This window comes from Corvus hawaiiensis, chromosome 2 (assembly GCF_020740725.1).
Source record: "Corvus hawaiiensis isolate bCorHaw1 chromosome 2, bCorHaw1.pri.cur, whole genome shotgun sequence".
NCBI lineage: Eukaryota > Metazoa > Chordata > Aves > Passeriformes > Corvidae > Corvus > Corvus hawaiiensis.
This window is the reverse complement of record NC_063214.1, coordinates 70599246-70606638: the sequence shown is the minus strand read 5'-3', so window position 1 is coordinate 70606638 and position 7393 is coordinate 70599246. Positions and strand designations below refer to the sequence as shown.

The following is a 7393-nucleotide window of genomic DNA, read 5'->3' as shown; positions in this document are numbered from 1 at the left end:
CCCAAGGTGCTTGTGAACATATTTGGAGTTTTCCTTCTCTGCTAAACAAGGTCTTAGTATCCTAAGACATTTATACAATGTGAACCAATGGTTTACTGAAAGCTTTTCATGACAGAGTTAGAAGAAGACAGGTCTAGTTCATTGTCACCTACTTGTTCTCCGGTGTGTGTGACATAATCCAAAGCTGCCTCTTACAGCTTTGGGAACCCTTATGGGAAATTATATTATGCTGGATACCATTGTAAGTGCTTGGAACTGACTGGGAACATTAACCAGTAGCCCAATCCACAACAAATAATAAGTAAATACAAGAGACATTCACTGCCATTGCAAAAGTTTATTTTGAGCTTATCTGCTTGGTATCTTCTATCCAGAGGGCTGTTTGTTGCCTTCCTTGCAAAGTTCATCTTCATCTCCACATCAAGGAGATCAGACAATCTCCAAGAAAATCAAAATGCTGCCCAGGAACAGTCTCTCATGTGTAAAAAAAAAATAAACAAAGCCCCAAAACACAACCTCAAAACACCTGAGAAAAGAATGGGTCCTAATGGAAATACCTCACAAATCTTCTGTAGTTTTCAAGCGTTGGGGCGGGGGGGTGAGGGTTATCCAAAGCTCAGAAGTGTGTCTGGTGTTGTTCATGTTTCCCATCAAGGCTTTACAGCCAGGCAGCCCTTCCAGTTCCCTTCACTATGAGTGTGAAGATGCTGCCTGTGAAACACTTGCCCCATTCACACACCTCCTCAGACTGATGGGGAGCAGCAGGGGAAAGACAACTTTTCCATTTCTGCTTTTTCTAAGTTTACACTTAGACAATGGAGAAACAAATCCTTACTTTAGCCACAGATGGGCTTAAACCTTCTTTTGTCCGCACCACATTCCCCAGTTCCACGCACATTTCCTTTCCCAGAAAGGGTTTCTCCGCGGGGTGCGGAGGGGCGCGGAGGGAGCGCTGCCCCGCCCGCACGGGCACTAGTGGGCGCTGCACTTTCCGTTCCGTTCCTCCCAGCAGCGATATTCCACGCTGCATCCAGCCGGGCACCGGGGGCAGCCGGGGCGGCGGAACCACTGCCTTCACGCGAAGGACTCCGTCTGCCTGCGGACTGCACAGCTGTCATTTATGTTACTGTACTTGATTGAAGCTGAACTGGGAGAGGTCACTGGTAACAAGCACGAGGCATGTAGGCAAATTACAGCTTTTATTTATTTATTTTAAATTTGTTAAGCTGTACCCCGTAGAGCTGCACCCCGCGACACAGCTCAGGGCTCAGAATTAAGGTGTCTCTGGCTTTCTTACTCTGTTTTTACTACACAAAACACCCGTGACGTCCCAAAGAAGCACAGCTGAAGCTGTCGGAGAGCTGTGCACTCCACTTTAAAGATGAGTTTCTTTTTGTGTGGCTGGCAACATAACTTTGGTATTTTGTCCAGGCTGGCATGGGGGAGAATTTTCAAAAAACGTCCTCCACTGACACATTTACCTCTTGTTATTTAAGAAAGAAGTGATCTCTTTGGTACTATTGCAAGAGACATGCAAAAAAACCAGCCTGGGCACGTTATAGGAGTCTACTTAGCAACTTTCAGACTTTGTTCCTCTGCTTTGCTACCTAAATACAGTAGACAGAAATGGGAGATAACGCTCCCATGTCAATGAAGAGATCAGTTGCTTGCCTATTCTCGTTTATGATAGTGGAAGAAGCACTGGTTTTCCCTAAAGCAGATTTTTTTTTCCCCAGTAGCCTGATGCATGGAAAGCCAGTGCATTGTCCTCTGACAGCTGATGCTTATCGGGCCGGTGGGGGTATTGTGTTTCAGCTCGTGGCACTGGAAAACCTTGTAACTTTCTTTTGAAGTTAAATGGCTTCATTTTGTTTCCGTGTATGAATAACTCTCCGAAGAAGTACAGTGACCCAAAAGTCGACCCGTTTACAACGCCCGTCCAAGCAATCAGTTCCTGTCTCTCGGGCTGAGCTTTGCCCAAGAAGGTCCCTTCGGAGAAGCAGGCGGGCGAGCAGGAGGAAAGGGGGAGGGAGGCGGAGGCTCCTCAATCAGCCCAAGTTGCATCGTAATTAAATTGTATTTTATCCTACCGAGGCATGCAAAATATCGAGCAAAATACAAGTTTAAGTAATTTGTTTGTACTCTTACCTGTAGGAGTTGGAAATTAACAGCCCCGCTAGTTTACTGTTAAGCCTGGAGAGCGAGAGATTGCTTTGCAAACATTACAGTTATTATGTCTGCAGTTGGTACTCTTTGTATAAATTATTGATCAGCCATCTTATTTTTCTTTCTGCTTAATGGATATTATAGCATAGCCGTTTACACGCTATACTTAAGGTTGTGTCAGCACTTCCATTTATAACATCCCCCTCTTACCCAGAGTTTATAACTATAAAATTCCGCTCTGTGCTGAAACTTTTCAAGCAAGGGCTCGGACTTTTAAAAACACTTCCTCTCCCCCACCCCAAAAAAACCAATTAATAATGTTTGTCTGGTTGTTTTGAAATAGGAGAATAACAAAGGTCCCCCCCCCTCCATGTTTTCCATTCACTTAAGTGACATGAGGAAGGAGAGGCTGCGTCCCGCAGGCTGTCAGTTCCTATATAAAAAGAAGAAGGCAATGTGCATTTTTTGTTGTTGTTATTATTATTGTTAAGGGAAGCAATTAGTGCTAGAGCAGCAGCCGAGCCGCCGCCCTCCGCCCGGCCGGGCGCGGGGGCCCGATCGCCGCCCACCTCCCCTCTCATCGCCCCGCGGGCGGCGGCACGGCGGACTCGCCGGGGCCGAGGGAGGGACGGAGGGAGGAGGATTCAGGCGCTCCCCCCAGCTGCCGGGCGAGGAGCACCGGCATCGGCAGAGACGGCATTGGAGAGCCAGGAGCACTGAACTCGGGGCCGGCTCCCCGGTGCCAGTGTTCCGATTAGCCTGGCTTCGGAGCGAGGGATAGAGAGGCTGAGCGAACTAATTCTGTAAAGGGGGGAAGGCACGGCAAAGGGCAGCTCAGATTAGATCACCGCTTTAACATAATTTAATGGCAAGGGCTTTGTACTTCATGATTATTGCTCCGAGCGACTCTTCCTACCTGTTGGTAGGTGAATTAGCACGTTGGACTGAAGACCTCTAATGAGAGCCCAAATCTAACTCAAACACCATAGACGGCCCCCCGTCTATCCCAGCCCTCATTTAAAACACGCAGGGAAGTTGGTTATCATTTCCTCCCCGTGCTGCAGCTCTTCTGCTCGGCTGTCAGTTGTCAGGTGAATGTCAGCAGGCAGTGGCCAGCCACTGTTCCATCCATCCATCCATCCATCCATCCCGGGCCAGCCCGGGATGGGAACACGACCCGATCCGTTTCACCATGTGGCTCTGGTAGCAGCAACGTGACCGAGAGGCTCAGATCGACAGAAGGGCTGTTTTAGTTACTGACTTCGAAACGCCTTTTCTGAAGTCAGAACGGCGACTTAAGGAAAAAAAAAAAAGTAAATAAGCAAGTAGCTTAATTGGCGTTTGGTTTTTGCAATTTGCATATATGCACTTGTGCGTGGGTGTGTGTGTGGGGCGTATGTGTGTTTGTGTATGTGTGTCGGATGCAGGCGAAGAGGGAGGGAAGGGATGAGAGGGCTCCCGAGCCGTCGGTGATCGCATCTCTCAGTACAGCGCGTCCTTGGTCGGAGCACCAGTTAGCATCCCCGGGGATAGCACCCATTGCTCGTGGGGATGAAGGGGAAGAATTGAGAGATATTCCCTGGGGCTAAATCCTGCCCCTCTACTCAGGCGGTGAACACCCTCGGAGCCAGTGAGCTGACTCGCGGGAGTAAAGCCGGCAAAAGACGCTCTAGCACTGAAGTGCCGGGGTTAGGCAGGGCGTGTGCGAGCTGCCAAGCCCGCAGCAATTCCCCATCCAGCTCTGTGCTGGGGACGGCCAGCCACTGCTGTCAGCCTTCCGGCTGAGATGTTCACATTAAACACCAGCGCAAACAGGAGCAAGTGCTCCCAGATTCTCGTTTTTAAAGACTTTAAAAGTTATTTTTAATGGCTCCTGAAGTTTCTTCACTTTCATTCTTCCACCACTTTTTTTTTTTTTTTGTTAGGCAGGCACCATATGTAAATACCATTTGTAGTAAACAGAATGTGAAAGCAATCTTGCCATGAATTTTGGATTTTTTTTATGATATATGGTGGACTGTTCAGAAATGTATGCTATTGTTAAAGCTGTTTGTGCCCGGTGTACTAATGTACTGTTTGATTGAGTGAATTAGCAGTCATAACAATCTGGCAGTCTGGCCATAGAAGTGTGCTCAAATTGATTTGTGTTATGGCTGGACTGGAAAATCTAGTGTTAGTTGTTTTTTTGCCCTGGGGCATTGTTTGTACCAAACTCCACTTTTCATTTAATTTTCCAATAGATTTTTGAAAGACCAAAAGGTTTGTGATCAACATTTGCTGCACTTTATTATTATTCAGCTATTAAAAATATCCTATGAGTAATTTCAGGTTCCCCAAAACCTTGCTTTCAATTAGAGTAAACATAATTAGCGTGACATCGTGCTTGGAATGGCAAATCTCCCTTTGTATCTATTAAGCATGTTATCTACTTGTCCTGTCACTGAAAGGAATCCAGTCTGTATTTGTATTGGACAAGGTTTTGTGCTACTTTGACTATAACACAACAATTAAAAAACCAGCACTGCAGTACCCAGTTTCTTACTACTGGTACAACACTTCTCATCAATCTCAACTGTATTCACAGTGTTTGTCAATGTTTAGTGAATGTCTTGGTGGAAGAGAAGCAAAAAGGGATTCCTTTTCACACACTTACATTTCTATGAGTCTATTTTCCTGAGTGATGCAGGAGGGATTCAGTATGAGGTCCCTCCCTCTTTCTCAGTCTTCCCTCTAAATAACAGATAGCTCCTCAAAGGGGGATTGCTGCTCGAGACCTGAGATTAAAGCAAAGCAGAACTTACCTTCTCTTCACCAGTACTTGCTCCTTTCTTAGAATCTTCTGCTCGGCAGTCATTTGCCAGAATTATAACGCAGCATGATTAAACCTAAAACATTACTCTATTGATCACACAGAAAGCTTTGTGAAATCATCTAGTTTTTCCTCTTCAGGAATGGTGAACAAAATAGGTCACTAAACAAGGGTAAGATAAGATACAAGACAGAAAGGTATTTCTCAGGAAAATAAATTCCAAAGAAATGCAGGAAAAAAACTGTGGATGAACTTAACATGATAATACACTATTCATCCTTACCAGGTGCCTATTTTCTGTATGCATCTCCTCCCCCGGTCCGTTCCTTCACACACGTTCAGAAGATAAATACTTTTCTGGGGTTTTTTACTGACTGAATTTAAATATTTAATTATCAATAATAACTGAAGATGGGGGAGGGAGCTGATGTACTATCCTATCTCCTGTCAATCAAGTATTCAAATTCCTTAAAATGCAACAGCTACAATGCATTTTCTAATTGCATTTTACCCTTTCCAGCTGCCCTCAAAATTGTAATTTAATAAAATAGTGAACTCCATATCAGTCTTTTTTTAGAGCAATAAATTACTATCACTGTCAATACATCTTACTGTTTTAACACGCATTTTAATACACAAAAATGGTAAAAAGAAAAAAGAAGAGAGGAAGAGAGAGAATACCTGCTCTGAACAGTTACATGAGCAGAACAGAAACCCTGCTTCAAACAATATTCCAGGAAAGAAATTAAAGACTTCTTAATTAGTGCAGCAATTAAGCTTTCTTGGTCTCATTTTAATCAGCCCAGGCCCTATCAAAGGACAAACAGAACGATTTGCAGGTCTTTGAATTTTAAACAGTCTTATTGATTTCAGCACCGTAAGTCTTCACTTGACACAGGGAGAATTTTCAAATATCAGTTACAGTAATTTGAGTTTTGCTGATATCAACTCAGAGAGAGAAAAAGAAAACACTCAACAATATCATTACATGGAAGGGTCAGCAAGTAAAAGAAATGTAATCTAGAGAAGTTTACAAAGAATGACCCCAGGATTTGTTGGTTTATGTCAGTGTGTCAGTATAGGTGAGAGGTAAATTAAATTGAGACACTCCCCATAACAATTAGAAACACTTACCATGCCAGAAGCTTTGAGGAGTCTTGAACCTTTTAAAAAATCTCTTTCTTTCTAGGTTTCTAATCCCAGTGTTGCATTGATATCACCAAGGTTAACCCAAACCCCTACAAACTACATTTTCTTTTGGACCATGAGAATTATCTGTGGGAGCAAGTAGAAAAGCAGAAGGGCTGGTGAGCATCATGTTGTAAGAAAGGTAGAGAACAAATGAAGTGGTAGGTTTCCTAATTCAAAGGTCACCCAGATCTCCAAGTGGCAATTATCACGCGTGTCTGGCTCTCTCCTGATCTTCTTATGGATCTGATCTGTCTTCAGAAGGTGTGAGACAAGATGACATGCAAAAAGAACAGGTGAGGGAAAGAAAATATATACAGAGTTGGCTTTCTACAAATGAAAAAAAAGGAAGAGGAAGCACATTTATACTTTGAAATTACAAGTTTTATGCAACACTAGATCCCACCACTGGGATCCCACCTCTGGAACTCAACTTGTATAAGCTCCTCCAGACAAGCATTCTCAAAAAAACCCACCTAAAAATGGCTCGAAGAAGTGTTCTGTGCAATTATGAGTACACAAGACTTCGAAGTAAAACATTGCTCTGTGTTTTCCTGGTTGTATTTGCAATTTTAAAGGTTTTAGTGCAGGATAGCTTAAATTTCAGTAGCAAAAGGCATCTTAAGTGGCACTAGAACACAATTTCCCGTAAATTGAAGTTAAAGTACAATAAGCAAGCAGATCTTATGAAAATAGTTTATGTCTGATACTGTGGAAATTCCCCTGCACCAAATTACTACAGTTGAGATTATCCACTCTACAGATGTGTCATCCTGTGAGTCATGTCTCATGTAATAGCATACATAGGAAAAAAAAGGCTATGGGTACATACATGCATCGCAATTAATTACAGAGAGGGTGTATTTTTTAAACAGGAAGAACTACACACGCACCGACCCTTGATTTTGCAGACCCCCCCATTTATACCAATGGCCATTTCTTTACCCCTTTCAAAGTGCGAAGTGCCCTCAAGACACGCAGAACACAGCCCCGGGCTTTCCCGACGGACCCCGGCACGCCAGCTGCCAAACGCGCTCCAGCCGCATCCCGGCCCCGGGCCGGCAGGTACCGCGTCTGCCGCCGCCCCTCTGCGCATGCGCGGGCAAGCGCGCCGGCTGACTTTGCGCGCTACCTGCGCGGAGGGGCCGGGCCGGGGCTGCGCGGCTGCTGCGCGCCGCCGACACCTGTTGCGCCGCCGTACCTGCGCGGGCCGCCCGCCTGCCCCTCTCC

At 44.9% G+C, this 7393-nt stretch overlaps 1 long non-coding RNA gene across 2 annotated transcripts; it reads right to left on the bottom strand.

Annotated features, from left to right (window-relative positions):
* Positions 1-322: 322 nt before the first annotated feature.
* Positions 323-7352, bottom strand: LOC125322033. 2 transcript variants are annotated; one of them, XR_007201817.1, is made up of 2 exons: positions 4820-7352; positions 323-3460 (listed from the first exon to the last, which is right to left on the bottom strand). It is a non-coding gene; the product is annotated as an uncharacterized LOC125322033 (long non-coding RNA). The 2 variants fall into 2 exon arrangements; XR_007201818.1 differs by having other exon boundaries at positions 4968-7352.
* Positions 7353-7393: the final 41 nt, after the last annotated feature.